The following is a 15,708-nucleotide window of genomic DNA, read 5'->3' as shown; positions in this document are numbered from 1 at the left end:
TTCCTTCCAATGGGGAAGGCAAGCATAGAGATGGACCAGCTGTGACAGTACAGCAGCACAGCTGCATGGGGGCGAAGACACTGTCACCCCAGACGTCCACATGCTTAAATGGGCAAAACCAAAATTCAAACCAGGACTTTGTGATTCCAAAGTCCTCCCTTTGTCAACTCCACAATCCCAGGGGGCCCCAAAATGTCCCCTTGGAAGTTCTGCACTCATTCAATGGAGGAGCATTCTGCAGCACCTCCCCTGTTGGCAGGGAGTGGAGTCTGGAGCTTGGGGTTCCCATCCCAGAATCAAAACTCTGCAAAGAACAGGCAGAACTTTCCTCTCTTGCCTGATGACCTAGCATCCTTGCTTCCTTCCCACTCATCCCCAACATGCACACGTCCATCCCCTGCTCAAATCTCCCCCAGGGTCCCCATCTTACCCAGAGTGAGAGCCAAAGACTTCAGCAACCACAAGGTTGTGCATGATGGACCCTGTTCTTTCTCTGATCTCATCACTCTCCTTCACATCTTCATCCTCTCCTCCTTCAGCTCTTTGCACAAATGTCATCCCCTCAGAGAAGCCAACCCTGACACCAACTCTGGTGAGCCCTTTCCATCTCTCTCCAGCCTTATTTTCCCCATAGCACTTGGCCCTTTTGAGATATATTACCTATCTACATCTCTCCACACTGTAGTGTACACTCAATGAAAGCTTGTAAGTAAGTGCTCAATCTGCATCTTATGGAACAGGGTCTGGAACAAAGTAGATGCTCATGAAATATTTATGGAGGTAAGAAAAGGAGGGAGAGGAAAAAAGGAAGTCTTATTTTATGATCCAGAAGACACTGTTCACCCTTGTATTTGATATCAGCTGAGACATCCTGAAGGACAGCTCTAAGCTCACCCTCCCTTGCTCTTACATATTCTATAGCTCCATGCTACCTGTTGAGGTGAGTACCAAGGCAGCAGCCTGGCTCGCACTGTCCTGCACAAACTGGTATGAAGGGACCCGCCTGCCTCATCTCCTTCCTCTGCATGTACCTGACCCCAAGCCATGATCCCAGGGACCTGCCTACTTCTGGATGGTACAGTCAGAAAGAGTATGCCTTTCTTCCACTTCTTTGCCACATCAAAGTCTGCTGGTTATGGAGAATGCCTTCCTCTTCTTGGATCTTTACCTTATGTTTCTCAGTGGTGTCACTGGGATCCAACTCCAGAGTGATGGTCATGCCAGTCACGGCCTTCATGAAGATCTACATCCCACCTCTGTGAAAAGGAATTCATCTCCCCCAAGCAGCAGTGGTTGATCTTCACTGGCACAGAACTGGAAGAAAGGAAAACCCTGTCTGACTACAACATCCATGAGGAGTCCACACTGCACCTGGTGCTGCACCTCAGAGGTGGGATGCAGAATTTCATGAAGACTCTGGCTGGTATGACCATCACCCTGGAGGTGGAGCCCAGTGACACCATTGAGAATGTCAAGGCAAGAATCAAGACAAGGAAGGCATCCTCCCTCACCAGCACAGGTTAATCTTTGCTGGCAAATAGGTGGACAACAGTAGACTCCTTCAGGATATTGTAGTGACACCGGGTGTGTCTTACAGCTGTTTTCCAGCAAAGATCAACATATGCCTGTCACAGAGGATGCTTTTCTTGACTTGGTTCTTGCCTTGAGATTCTCCATGGTGTCACTGTGTTCCACCTCTAGGGCAATGCTCATACCAGTCAGGGTCTTCATGAAGATCTGCATCCCACCTCTGAGATGCAGCACCAGGTGCAGTGTAGACTCCTGGATGATGAAATCTGACAGGCTACTGTCTTCCGCTCTTTGGGATGTAAATCTTTACTGGTCAGGAAGATTGCCTTCCTTGTCTTGGATCTTTACCTTGCCATTCTGTATGATGTTACTGGGCTCCACCTCCAGGGTTCTAGTTGTGATCTCTGGATTTCATGAAGATATGCATCCCACCTCTGCAGCACAACACAAGGTACAGGGTGGACTCTTCCAAGATGTTGGAGTAAGACAGGGTGCTGTCTTCTTGCTCCTTGATAGAACAACCTCTGGTGGTAGGAAGAATGCCTTCCTTGTCTTGGATATTTGCCTTGATATTCTCAATAGTGTCACTGAGGTCCACCTCCAGAGTGATGGTCGTGCCTGTCAGGGTCTTCATGAAGATCTGCATCCCACCTCTGGTTGCACCACCAGGTGCAAGGTGGACTCCTGAATGTTGGAATCCTACAGGATACTGTCTTCCAGCTCATTGTGAGATCAATCTCTGCTGGTCGGGAACATTGCCTTCCTTTTCTTAGATATTTGCCTTGTCATTCTCAATGGTGTCACTAGGCTCCACTTCCAGAGTAAGATATCCCAGTCAGGGTCTTCATGAATATCTGCATCGCACCTCTGAGGCAAAGCACCAGGTACACACCCTGTCTCACTACAACATCCAGAAGGAGTCAAATGTCATCCACTGTTTGACAGCAAAGATCAACCTGTGCTCGTCAGGGAGGATGCCTTCCTTGACTTGGTTCCTGCCTTGACATTCTCTATGGTGTCACTGGGCTCCACCTGCAGGGCGATGCCTGTGCAATTCAGGAACTTCATGAAGATCTGCATACCACATCTGAGATGCAGCACCAGGTCCAGGGTGGCCTCCTGGATTTTGAAATCTGACAGGCTACACTCTTCCAGATATTTGTGAGATAAATCTTTAATAGATCGAGAAAATTGGTTTCCTTGTCTTGGATCTTTTCCTTGCAATTCTCAGTATTGTCACTGGGCTGCACCTCCAGGGTGATGGTCATGCCAGTCAGGGTCTTCATGAAGATCTGCATCCCACATCGGAGGCACAGCACCAGGTGCAGGGTGGACTCTTTTTGGATGTCGTAGTCAGGCAGGGTGCACCAGTCTTCTAGGTGTTACCAGCAAAGGTCACCCTCTGCTGGTCAAGAAAAATGTGTTTCCTGACTGGGATATTTTCCTTACCAATCTCAGTGGTGTTCCTGGACTCCACCGCCAGGGTGATGGTCATGTCAGTCAGGTTCTTCATGAAGATCTGCATCCCACTTCTGAGGCATAGCACCAGGTAACAGTGGACTCATTGATATTTTGGATCTAGCTCTTCACTAGATCAACCTCCACTGGTTGGAAGAATTCCTTCCTTGGGTTGGATCTTTGCCTTGACATTCTCATTGGTGTCACTGAGCTCCACCTACAGGCTGATGGTCATGCCAGGTAGATTATTCAATAAGATCTGTATCCCACTCTGAGGTGTAGAACCAGGTGACAGTGGACTCCTGGATGTTCAGATAAGACAGGGTTGAACAGTCTTCCAGCTGTTGTCAGCAAACATCAACCTCTGCTGGTTAGAGGAGTTGCCATCCTCATCTGGGTCATTACATTGACATTCTCAATGGTGTCAATGGGCTCCATCTCCAGCTTGATGGTCTTACTGGTAAGAGTCCTCATGAAGATCTACAGCACACCTCTGACACAAAGAATTCATCTTCCCCAGGCAGCAGTGGATGATCTTTGCTGGCACAGAGCTGGAAGACAGGCACACCCTGTCTGACTACAACATCAAGGAGGAGTCCACCCTGCACAGGTGCTGCACCTCAGAGGTGAGATGGAGATCTTCATGAAGACCCTGACTGGCATGACCATCACCCTGGAGGTGGAGCCCAGTGACACCATGGAAAATGTCAAGGCAAGAACCAAATCAAGGAAGGCATCCTCCCTGACCAGGACAGCTTGATCTTTGTTGGAAAACAGCTGTAAGACAGACACACTGTGTCTCACTACAACATCCAGAAGGCATCTAGTGTCATCCACCTGTTTGGCAGCAAAGATCAACCTGTGCTGGTCAGGGAGGATGCCTTCCTTGACTTGGTTCCTGCCTTGACATTCTCCATGATGTCACTGGGCTCCACCTCCAGGGCGATGCTTGTGCCAGTCAGGGTCTTCATGAAGATCTGCATCCCACATCTGAGATGCAGCACCAGGTCCAGGGTGGCCTCCTGGATTTTGAAATCTGACAGGCTACATTCTTCCAGATCTTTGTGAGATAAATCTTTAATGGATCGAGAAAATTGGCTTCCTTGTCTTGGATCTTTTCCTTGCCATTCTCAATATTGTCACTGGGCTGCACCTCCAGGGTGATGGTCATGCCAGTCAGGGTCTTCATGAAGATCTGCATCCCACATCGGAGGCACAGCACCAGGTGCAATGTGGACTCCTTTTGGATATTGTAGTCAGGCAGGATGCACCAGTCTTCTAGCTATTACTAGCAAAGGTCACCCTCTGCTGGTCAAGAAATATGTGTTTCTTGACTGGGATATTTTCCTTGCCATTCTCAGTGGTGTTCCTGGACTCCACCGCCAGGATGATGGTCAAGCCAGAGAGGGTCTTCATGAAGTTCTGTATCCCACTTCTGAGGCACAGCACCAGGTACAGGGTGGACTCCTTGATGTTGTAGTCAAATAGTGTGCTGTCTTCCATCTTTTTGCTAGATCAACCTCTGCTGTAATTGTTGTCCACCTCCAGTATTATGGTCATTCCAATCAGGGTCTTCATGGAGATCTGCATCCCAACTCTGAGGTTCAGCAACAGGTGCAGGGTGGACTCCTTCTGGATGTTGTAGGCAGGCAAGGCGAACCAGTCTTCTAGCTGTTGCCAGAAAATGTCAACCTCTGCTGATCAGAGAGGGTGCCTTCCTTGACTGGCATCTTTGCCTTGACATTCTCAATTACTTCCACCTCTAGGGTGATGGTTGTGCCATTCAGGTTCTTCATGAAGTTCTGCATCCTACTTCTATGGCGAGCACCAGGTGCAATTTGGTCTCCTGGATATTGTCGTCAGACAGGGTGCTGTCTACCAACTCTTCGCTCGATCAACCTCCACTGGTTGGAAGAATTCCTTCCTTGTGTTGGATCTTTGCCTTGTCATTCTCATTGGTGTCACTGAGCTCCACCTCCGGTCTGATGGTCATGCCAGTCAGATTATTCATTAATATCTGCATCCCACCTCTGAGATATAGAACCAGGTGCCAGTGGACTCCTGGAAGTTCAGGTAAGACAGGGTTCACCAGTCTTCCAGTTGTTGCCAGCAAACATCAACCTCTGCTGGTTAGGGGAGTTGCCATCCTCATCTGGGTTATTACCTTGACATTCCCAATGGTGTCAATGGGCTCCACCTCCAGGTTTATGGTTTTACTGGTACGAGTCCTCATGAAGATCTACATCCCACCTCTGACACAAGAAATTCATCTCCCCCAGGTAGCAGTGGATGATCTTTGCTGGCACAGAGCTGGAAGACAGGCACACCCTGTCTGACTACAACATCAAGGAGGAGTCCACCCTGCACAGGTGCTGCACCTCAGAGGTTGGATGCAGAGCTTCATGGAGACCCTGCCTGGCAGGACCATCACCCTGGATGTGGAGCCCAGTGACACCTCGGAGAATGTCAAGGCAAGAACCAAATCAAGGAAGGCATCCTCCCTGACCAGCACAGGTTACTCTTTGTTGCCAAAAGCTGGACAACCGTCTACTCCTTCAGGATATTGTAGTGAGACAGGGTGTGTCTGTCTTACAGCTGTTTTCCAGCAAAGATCAACCTGTGCTGGTCAGGGGGGATGCCTTCCTTGACTTGGTTCTTGCCTTGACATTCTCAATGGTGTCACTGGGCTCCACCTCTAGGGTAAAGTTCATGTCAGTCAGGATCTTCATGAAGATCAGCATCCCACCTCTGAGATGCAGCACCAGGTGCAGGTTAGACCCCTGGATGTTGAAATCTGACAGGCTACTGTCTTCCAACTCTTTGTGAGATAAATCTTTACTGGTCAGGAAGATTGCTTTCCTGGTCTTGCATCTTTGCCTTGCCATTCTCAATGGTGTCACTGGGATCCACCTCCAGGGTGAAGGTCTTGCCTGTCAGTGTCTTCACGAAAATCTGCATCCCACCTTGGAGGTGCAGCACCAGGTTCTGGGTGGACTCCTTCTGGATGTGTTGGTCAGGAAAGGTGCACCAGTCTTCTAACTGTTGCCAGCAAATGTCACCATCTGCTGGTCAAGGGGTAGGCATTTCATGACTGAGATCTTTCCTTGCCATTCTCTGTGGTTTTACTTGGCTATATCACCAGGGTGATGGTCATGCCTGTCAGGGTTTCATGATAATCTGCATTCAACCTCTGAGTCACAACACAAAGTGCAGGTTGACTCCTACTAGATGTTGTAGTAAGACATGGTGCTGTCTTCAGTTCTTTACTAGATCAACTTCAACTGGTCATGAATAATGCCTTCCTTGTCTTGAATTTTTGCCTTGACAGTCTCAATGGTGTCACTGGTCTCCACCTCCAGGGTGATGGTGGTGTCGGTCAAGGACTTCATGAAGATCTGCAACCCACCTAAGAGGTACAGCACCAGGTACAGGGTGGACTCCTTCTTGGAGTTGTAGTCAGATAGGGTGCACCCATATTCCAGCTATTTGTCAGCAAAGAGCAACCACTGTTTTTTGGAAGGATGCCTTCCTTATCTTGGATCTTTGCCTTGACATTCTCAATTTTGTCACTGGACTCCACCTCAAGGGGGGTAGTCATGCTGGTCAGGGCATTCATGAAGATCTGCATTGCACCTCAGAGATACTGCAAAAAGTGGAGGGTGAACTTCTCCTGGATGTTCAAGTAAGAGAGGGTGCACCTGTGTTCCAGTTGTTGCCCTCAAAGTTCAACCTCTGCTGTTCAGGGAGGATGCCTTCCTTTCCTTGGATTCCTGCCCTCACACCTCAATGGTGTCACTGGGCTCAACCTGCAGAGTGATGTTTGTGCCTTTCAGGGTCTTCAGGAAGATGTGCATCCCACCTCTGAGGCACAGCACCAGGTGCAGTGTGGACTCCTGGATGTTGTAGTCAGATAGCGTGCTGTCTTCCATCTCTTTGCTAGATCAATCTCTGCTGGTCAGAAGAATGCCTTCCTTGCCTTGGATCCTTGTCTTGATATTCTCATTGGTGTCAATGCACTCCACCTCCAAGCTGGGGGTCATGCCAGTCAGATTCTTCATGAAGATCTGCATCTGAACTCTGAGGTTAGACCAGGTGCCACTGGACTCCTTCTGGATGTTCAAGAAAGAGAAGGCTCACCAGTCTTCCAGCTGTTGTCAGCAAACATCAACCACTGCTGGTTAGGGAAGATGCCACCCTGTCTTGGATAGTTACCATGACATTCTAAATGGTGTCAATGGGCTCCACCTCCAGGTTATAGTCTTGAGTGTCAGCATCCTCATGAAGATCTACATCCTACCACTGAGGCAAGGAATTCATCTCCCCAAAGAGCATGGTTGATCTTTGCAGGCACAGATCTGGAAGACAGGCACACCCTGTCTGACTACAACATCCAGGAGGAGTCCACCCTGAACCTGGTGCTGCACCTCCGAGGTGGGATGCAGATCTTCATGAAGAACCTGACTGGCATGACCATCACCCTGAAGGTGGAGCCCAGTGACACCATGGAGAATGTCAAAGCAAGAACCAGGTCAAGGAAGACTTCCTCCTTGACAAGCATGGGTTGATCTTTGCTGGAAAATGCTGTAAGACAGACACACCTTTTTTCACTACACATCCAGAAGGAGTCTAGTGTCATCCAACTGTTTGTCAGTAAAGATCAACCTGTGCTGGTCAGGGAGGTGCCTTCCTTGACTTGGGTTTGTCTTGACATTCTCCATGGTGTCAGTGAGGTCCACCACTAGGATGATGGTCATGCCAGTCAGGATTTTCATGAAGGTCTGCATCCCCCCCATAGGAACTGTACCAGGTGCAGAGTGTACAACTCCTAGATGTTTTGTCAGACAGGATGCACCATCTCCAGCTGTTTGCCAGCAAAGATCAACCTCTGTTTCTCAGGGAGGATGCCTTCCTTTTCCTGGATCCCTGCCTTGCCATTCTCTATTTTTTCACTGGTCCATACCTCCAGGATATGGTTGTGCCTGTCACAGTTTCATGAAGATATGCATCCCCCCTCCTAGGCACAACAAAAGGTGCAGGGTGGGCTCTTCCAATATGTAGTCAGACAGGTTGCTGTCTTCTTCCTCTTTGCTAGATCAATCTATGCTGATCAGAAAGATGCCTTTCTTGACTTGGATCTTTGCCTTGACATTTTCAATGGTATCACTGAGGTCCACCTCCAGGTTGATGGTCTGCCTGTCAGGTTCTTCATGAAGATCTGCATCCCACCTCTGAGATGCAGCACCAGGTGTTGGGTGGACTCCTGGATGTTTGAATCCTACAGGGTACTGTCTTAAAGCTCTTTGTGAGAACAATCTCTGCTGGTCATGAAGATTGCCTTCCTTGTCTTGGATATTTGCCTTGCCATTCTCAATGGTGTCATTGTTGTCCACATCCAGTGTTATGGTCATCCCAGTCAGGGTCTTCATGATGATCTGCATCTCACCTCTGAGGTTCAGCACCAGTTGCAGGGAGGACTCCTTATGGATGTTTAGGCAGCAGGGTGCACCAGTCTTCTAGCTTTTGCCAGCAAAAGACAACCTCTGCTGGTCAGGGAGGATACCTTCCTTGATTGGTATCTTTGCCTTTACATTCTCAATGATGTCACTATTTCCACCTCTAGGGTGATGGTCATGTGGGTCAGGGTCTTCATGAAGATCTGCATCCCACCTCTGAGGTGCAGGACCAGGTGCAGGGCAGACTCCTGGATATTGTAGTCAGACAGCATGCTGTCTTCCATCTCTTTGCTAGATCAAACTCTGCTGGTCAGAAGAATGCCTTCCTTGTCTTGGATCTTTTCCTTGACATTCTCATTAGTGTCACTGAGCTCCACCTCCAGGTTTATGGTCTTGCCAGTTAGATTCATAAAGATCTGCATCCCACATATGAAGTGTAGCACCAGGTGGTGGTGGACTACTTGTAGATCTTCAACTAAGAAAGGGTGCACCAGTCATCCAGTTGTTGCAGGAAACATCAACCTCTGCTGGTTAGGGGAGATGCCAATCTGTCTTGAATCATTACCTTGACATTCTCAATGTGTCAATGGGTTCCACCAACAGATTGGTGGTCTTGCTAGTCAAGGTTCTCATGAAGAACTACATCCCACCTCTGAGACAAGGAATTAATTTCCCCCAAATAACAGTGCTTGATATTTCCTGGCACAGAACTGTAAGATAGGTACACCCTGTGTGACTACAACATTCAGGAGGAGTCCACACTGCACCTGGTTCTGCACCTCAGAAGGGGGATGCAGATCTTCAGGAAGACCCTGACTGGCAGAACCATCACCCTGGAGGTGGAGCCCAGTGGCACTATGGAGAATGTCAAGGCAAGAACCAAATCAAGGAAGGCATCCTCCCTGACCAGCACAGCTTGATCTTTGCTGCAAAACAGCTTTTAGACAGACACACCCTGTCTCACTGCAACATCCAGAAGGCATCTAGTGTTGTCCAGCTGTTTGGCAAGAAAGATCAACCTGTACTGGTCAGGGAGGATGCCTTCCTTGACTTGGTTCTTGCCTTGACATTCTCCATGGTGTCACTAGGCTCCACCTCCATGGCGATGCTCGTGCCAGTCAGGGTCTTCATGAATATCTGCATCCCAACCCTGAGATGTAGCACCAAGTGCAGGTTGAACTCATGGATTTTGAAATCTGACAGGCTACTGTCTTCCAGCTTTTTGTGAGATCAATTTGTGCGGGTCACAAAAATTGCCTTCCTTGTCTCGGATCATTGCCTTGCCTTTATCAATGGTGTCACTGAGCTCCACCTCCAGGGTGATGGTCATGCCAGTCAGGGTCTTCAAGATGATCTGCATCCCACATCTGACGTGCACACCAGGTGCAGGGTACACTACTTCTGGATGTTATAGTCAGTCATGGTGCACCAGTCTTGTAGCTGTTGCCAACAGTTCAAACTCTCCTGGTCAGAGTTGCCTACCTTACCTGGGATCTTTTCCTTTACATACTCAATGGTGTCACTGAGGTGCATCCTCAGGGTGATGGTCATGCCAGTCAGGGTTTTCATGAATATCTGCATCCCACCTCTGAGATGCAGCACCAGGTGCAGGGTTGACTCCTGGATTGAAATTCAATAGGCTACTGTCTTTTGGCTCTTTTCAAGATCATCTCTGCTGGTCGGGATTCTCGCCTTCTTGTATTAGATCTTTGCCTTGCCATTCTCACTTGTCTCACTCGCTCCACCTCCAGGGTGATGTTCATGCCAATCAGGGTCTTCATGAAGATCTGCATCCCCCCTCTTAGGTGCAACACCAGGTTCAGTGTGGATTCCCCTTAGATGTTGTAGTCAGACAGGTTGCAGACATCTTCCAGTGTTTGCCAGCAAAGATCAACCTCTGCTAGTCAGGTAAGATGCCTTCCTTTTCTTGGATCCCTGCCTTGCCATTCTCTATGCTTTTACTGGGCTCCACCTCCAGGGTGATGGTTGTGCCTGTCAGGGTTTCATGAAGATCTTCATCCCACCTCTGAGGCACAACACAGGGTGCAGGGTGGACTCCTCCAAGATGTTGTAGTCACACTCGGTGCTGTCTTCCCTTTCTTTGCTAGATCATCCTCAACTTTTTGGGAAGAATGCCTTCCTTCTCTTGGTTATTTGCCTTGACATTCTCAATGGTGTCACTGGGCTCCAACTCGAGTGTGCTGGTGGTGCTGGTCAGGGTATTCATGAAGATCTGCACCCCATCTCTGAGGTGAAGCACGAGGTACAGGGTGGACTCCTTCTGGGTGTCATAGTCAGAAAGGGTGCATCCTTTTTCCAGGTATTTGTCAGCAAAGATCAACCTCCGTCGGTCAGGGAGGATACCCTCCTTTTCTTGCATCCCTGCTTTGACATTCTCACTGGTGTCACTGGGCTCAAACTCCATGGTGATCATCATGCCTTTCAGGGTCTTCATGATGATCTGCATTCCACCTCTGAGATGCAGCACCAGGTGCAGTGTGGACTCCTGGATGTTGTAATCAGAGAGGGTGCTGTCTTCTAGTTCTTTGCTAGATCTACTTCTGTTGGTTGGAAGAATGCCTTCCTTGTCGTGTATCTTTGCCTTGACATTCTCATTTGTGTCACTGAGCTCCTCCTCCAGGGTGATGGTCATGCCTTTCAGGGTCTTCATGAAGCACTGCATCCCACCTCTGTGGTGCTGCACCATGTGCAAAGTGAACTCCTCCTGGATATTCAAGTAAGACTGAGTGTACCAGTTGTCCAGCTGTTGGTAGCAAACATCAACCCCTTCTGGGTAGGGGAGTTGCCATCTGGTCTGCATACCCCAGCTCTTTTCTTACCTCCATCTCAGGGCCTGTGTCACCTTTTCTGTCTTCCATATTGATGGAAATGTGCAAAGCACACAGTCTCCAGAGAAGTCCTCAAGATTTACTCAGTTTGTTAATTACTTTGGAGACAAATAGAGGAACATAATTATTTGAATGAAGTCAGGTATACTCTACCTTGGGACATCCTGAAGGCATTTCTGAGCCCCTTTCCATGATGGGGCTTTGCCTCAAGCCAACTGGAGAAAAAGATCCTGAAAGTTTATAAAATTTAAATTTTCTACCATTCTTGGGCATTTAGGTGAAGTTCATTGCCAATCTTCAAAAGGATATTGCCTGCAAATTGGGCCCTACCATCTTTGGCAACTCTTTTATATTCAGACTGATTTCAGCACAGAATTGGCATCTTTGGTCCCCTTTTTGATTGCCAGGAGCAAATCCAATCCTCTGAGGAATGGTCTGGTGAATGATGTAAACACGTCTTGATCATAATGAGTGCCATGGTGAAGAGAATCAACAATGACAGACCCAAGCTTTCTGGTAATAAAATGACGCTGTAGGGATTTGCCTTGAATTCACAGGAAGTTCCCAATTCCTGGAAACCTCAGTGATGAGCTCTCTTAGCATTTGCACCCAAATATTCAGGGGAAAATGCTGTGATTGAATTCAAATTCAGACAAGAGGGGCAGGATGGTGTATTAGAGGCACCCAGCACTTGTCTGTAATCAAGAGAGAGAATGTAAACGTCACACTGAGGTTTGTGGCCATGGGAGAATGCTCAAGATCAACAGAGGAGAGACTTGGACCTGAGGATTCCTGAGTATTGTGCTGGATTGTGAAAGTGAGTGCCCAATACTGATCCCAGGGCAGGTAGCAGCACTAGGGCAGGCCTCCAAGGCAAGGGTTGGGGTGGAGGCAGGAGAGTCCCAGTGAGCAGCAGAGGCACAGGACTCAGCACTGTGCAGCAGTGTCATCTGAACACATGACAGATCTAGGACATGCACGGTGAACAGGCTCTGGAGGTGTGCTCTGCCCTTCACTGCATAGTCTCCTGGTGCCATAACTGGGAGTTACACCTTCCCAAGGGGGGTTAAAAACTTTCTTAACTTGTGTCTTCATGTTTCAGACATAATGTTAATTTAGGTTAACATTTCTATTCATCCAAAACATTATATGCGAAAATCTATGGAATAGATAATATGGATATATGATGCATATATGGATACATAATATGGATATAGATAATATGGAATAGAGAATAGAGAATAGATAATAGATAAGAAACTAAGATGCATTTCAAAATTAAAACATCTTTCCTTAGTTTTGTCAAGAGACCCATTTCAGAAAAATTAAGAAGTATACATAAGAATCTTAAAATTCTACTATTCATACATAACTACTATTAACATTAAACACATAACATATAAATATGCATTTTATAAATATAAAATCATATTAATAGTTTTAAAACTTCTAAATTATTTTAAATTGCACCCAATATTATTTTAATGCCAGATCTTTTAGCATATAGTTCATCTATCCAGAACCCTATATTGGACATTTAAATTATTCTTGCTACCTTAAAAACAGCTATCAGGAATATTCCTACAGCTCTCTCTTTACAAATAAACTTTTTTTTTTTTTTTTTTTTTTTTTTTTTTTTTACTGCTGGGAGATTACCTTATTTATTTTTTTAAATCTCTCAGCTTTCAAATAAACATTATTTTCACATAAATTTCTAAAATATCATTGATGGCACATAAAATTCTAAGACTTTTAAATTACTTATCAAATCACTGTCCTGAATGATACTACCCATTTACATTCTCCCCAACAATATTTAAAAGAACAAATTCCCTACACTTGGATTGGCACAACATTGAATGACAGTAAATATTACTCCTATTTTGTTAGGTAAAATCTAGTCATTCTTTTGCTTCTTTTTTAGTATTAATGAGTGGAAATTTTTGTCCTGTGCTCATTGAACATATGTATTTCTTATTTCACCAAATGTCTTTTGATAACTTCTGTGTTCTCTCTTAAAATAAAACTCTACCTCTCATCTCATTCCAGGTTAAAATAATCATTCAAATTCATTTAAACTTAAATTGAAAAGATTAATTTTTGCTATACAAATTACTATGTGCCTAATAGAAACAGAAAATGCTATATACAACTGTTTAAAATTATACAAAATTATATTCCTTAATCCATAGCTATTATAAAAATTAAATATAATTTTACACTTACTCATTTTATATTGTGTTTTCCTTACTAATTACAACTACTGCTTGTTAACACCTTAAAAAATACCAATTCTAATATAACAACTTAATTTAATTTAAGGTGATAAGACCATTGTGCATAAACACACAAGTTGTAAAACTGATTTTCAATATCTATACTGACTTCATTTTATAATTTTGTTGCTCACCAATTACTATAAACAAAATCAAATCATACATTTGATAAAAACTAGGCCTTCTTTTACTTTAATGCCCAATAATATTCAAAAAGTTCTCTGGCATCTAAGAGTTGCCTCAGATTTTCTCCATCTTACACATGGCCCCATACCTAACTTTAGGGACAGGAACTGCAAGGAGAGTTCCTGCTATGGCCTGTCAGCCTATATGCAATCTCCTCATGCCTCATTTCCTGGAAATTTAAGATTAAGGAGAAAGAGAGATAAATAACATGTAACTTGTAAGAAATGTAACCTAAGAGATGCAGAGCTGCCAGGGTGAGAGGTCAGGGCATGGGTGTAAGAACATACAGCCTTGCTCACAGAGGTGTTCCTGCCCCAAGGTGGACTTGGGGGTTTCTGCAGGGGTTGGACTTAAGAGTGGCCCCCTCAGCCCCAGGAACAGAGTTGTTTTTTCTCCCTTTTAAGGTGGTCACTATACAGATGGTCTGGTTAGTGGGACTGAAGTTGTTGAAGCCCAAGTTGCCCCATTAGCTCTGTCTTGGGCTTCTTGTTCCTCAAATTTGGGAGGAGAGAAACATGGCCCCAAAGGCAGATATGAAATTCGAGTCTAGTCTGGGCTCCCAGATTCCTTTGAATGCATGAGGACAAACTCACAGGTAGAGGTGGCCTTTCTGTGTGTGGTGCTAGTTCCCCCAGGAGAGCTTAAGGGGTTCTGCTTGGACAGACTTTGTGGGATGGCAGTAAATATAGGAATGTTGCTTGCCCTTGTTTGCACTTTACCTTTTGTCCCTTTGTCCCCATGGTGGTCATCTGCCTATGGACACTGGAGGTGCTCTGTCCCAAGCTTGCCCCAGGTTTCTGTCTGTTGCTTGGGGTCCATCCTCTTTAAGAGGAGATGCACAAGGCCCCAAACGCTGATATGAGATCTGGGAGCAAGTCTGGGCTCCCAGATCCTCCTGATGTCACAGAGACAGACGAGCTACCAGAGGTAGCCTTTCTGGGGGTGGTGTTGTTCCCCTGAGATGAGCTTAGGTGTTCCTGGGTGGGCAGGTGTTGAGGGGTGTCACTCAGGGTAGGAACTCCAGTGTTTCCTTGTTTTTGTTTTCTTTTGTTCTTTTGTTTTTTGGGGACAGTGGTAGTGCTCTGGCCAGGGACACTCTTAGCGTTCTGTCCCAAACTTGCCTCATTTTGCTCTCCAGTTTTGGGGGTTCCTCTACTTTTTGAGCAGGTGTTTATTGCTGCCCTGGGAGATGTCAAAACTGGGACCAAGTCTGGGCTCCCAGATCCCATTGGTGATATGGGAACAGGCCTACAAGTAGAGGAGGTCTTTTTCGGGGTGGTCCTTATTCCCCCAGGAGAGCCTAAGGGTTTCTGTATGGGCAGGCTTTGGAGGGTGGCAGTAAGTGTACAAACCCCAGTGTTTTCTTGCTCTGACTTGCACTTTCCCTTCTGCCCCTTGGTCCCCAGGGTGGTGCTCTGCCTATGGACATTGGCATTACTGTGTCCCAAGCTTGCCCCAGGTTGCTCTCTGTTGTTTGGGGTCCCTCCTCTTTGGGAAGAGATACACATGTTCCCAAAGGCTGATATGAGATCTGGGAGCAAGTCTGGGCTCCCAGATCCCCCTGATGTGAAAGGGACAGATGCGCTACTAGAAGTAGCCTTTCTGGGGGTGGTGTTGGTCCCCTGAGATGAGCCTAGGTGTTCCTGGGTGGGCAGGTGTTGGGGAGTGGCCATCAGGGTAGGAGCTCCAGTGCTTCCTTGCCCCCGTTTGCTCTTGCTTTTGTATTTTCTGGGTGCAGTGGTAGTGCTCAGGCCAGGGTCCCTGTTGCTGTTCTGTCCCAAGCTTGCCCCTTGGTGCTCTCCGGGTTTGGGGGTCCCTCTACTTTCTGAGCAAATGCTCATTGCTGTTGTGGGAGTAGTCAGGCCTGGAGACAAGTCTGTCCTCCCAGTGGCCTTTGATGTAACTAACCCTGTCAGCCTGGAAGGGGATGGAACTTGTTTCTCACAGGCAGACTGG

General features: G+C 46.8%; 2 pseudogenes; both read right to left on the bottom strand.

The window, feature by feature from the left end:
* Positions 1 to 1,520: 1,520 nt before the first annotated feature.
* On the bottom strand, positions 1,521 to 7,058 carry LOC124973673 (polyubiquitin-A-like; annotated as a pseudogene).
* A 3,084-nt stretch (positions 7,059 to 10,142) lies between these two features.
* The window catches only part of LOC124973644 (polyubiquitin-C-like), an 84,056-nt pseudogene continuing 78,490 nt past the window's right edge, over positions 10,143 to 15,708 (bottom strand).

This window comes from Sciurus carolinensis, unplaced genomic scaffold, assembly GCF_902686445.1.
Source record: "Sciurus carolinensis unplaced genomic scaffold, mSciCar1.2, whole genome shotgun sequence".
Lineage (NCBI taxonomy): Eukaryota > Metazoa > Chordata > Mammalia > Rodentia > Sciuridae > Sciurus > Sciurus carolinensis.
The sequence above is the reverse complement of the archived record's forward strand: the minus strand, read 5'-3'. Positions and strand labels throughout refer to the sequence as shown.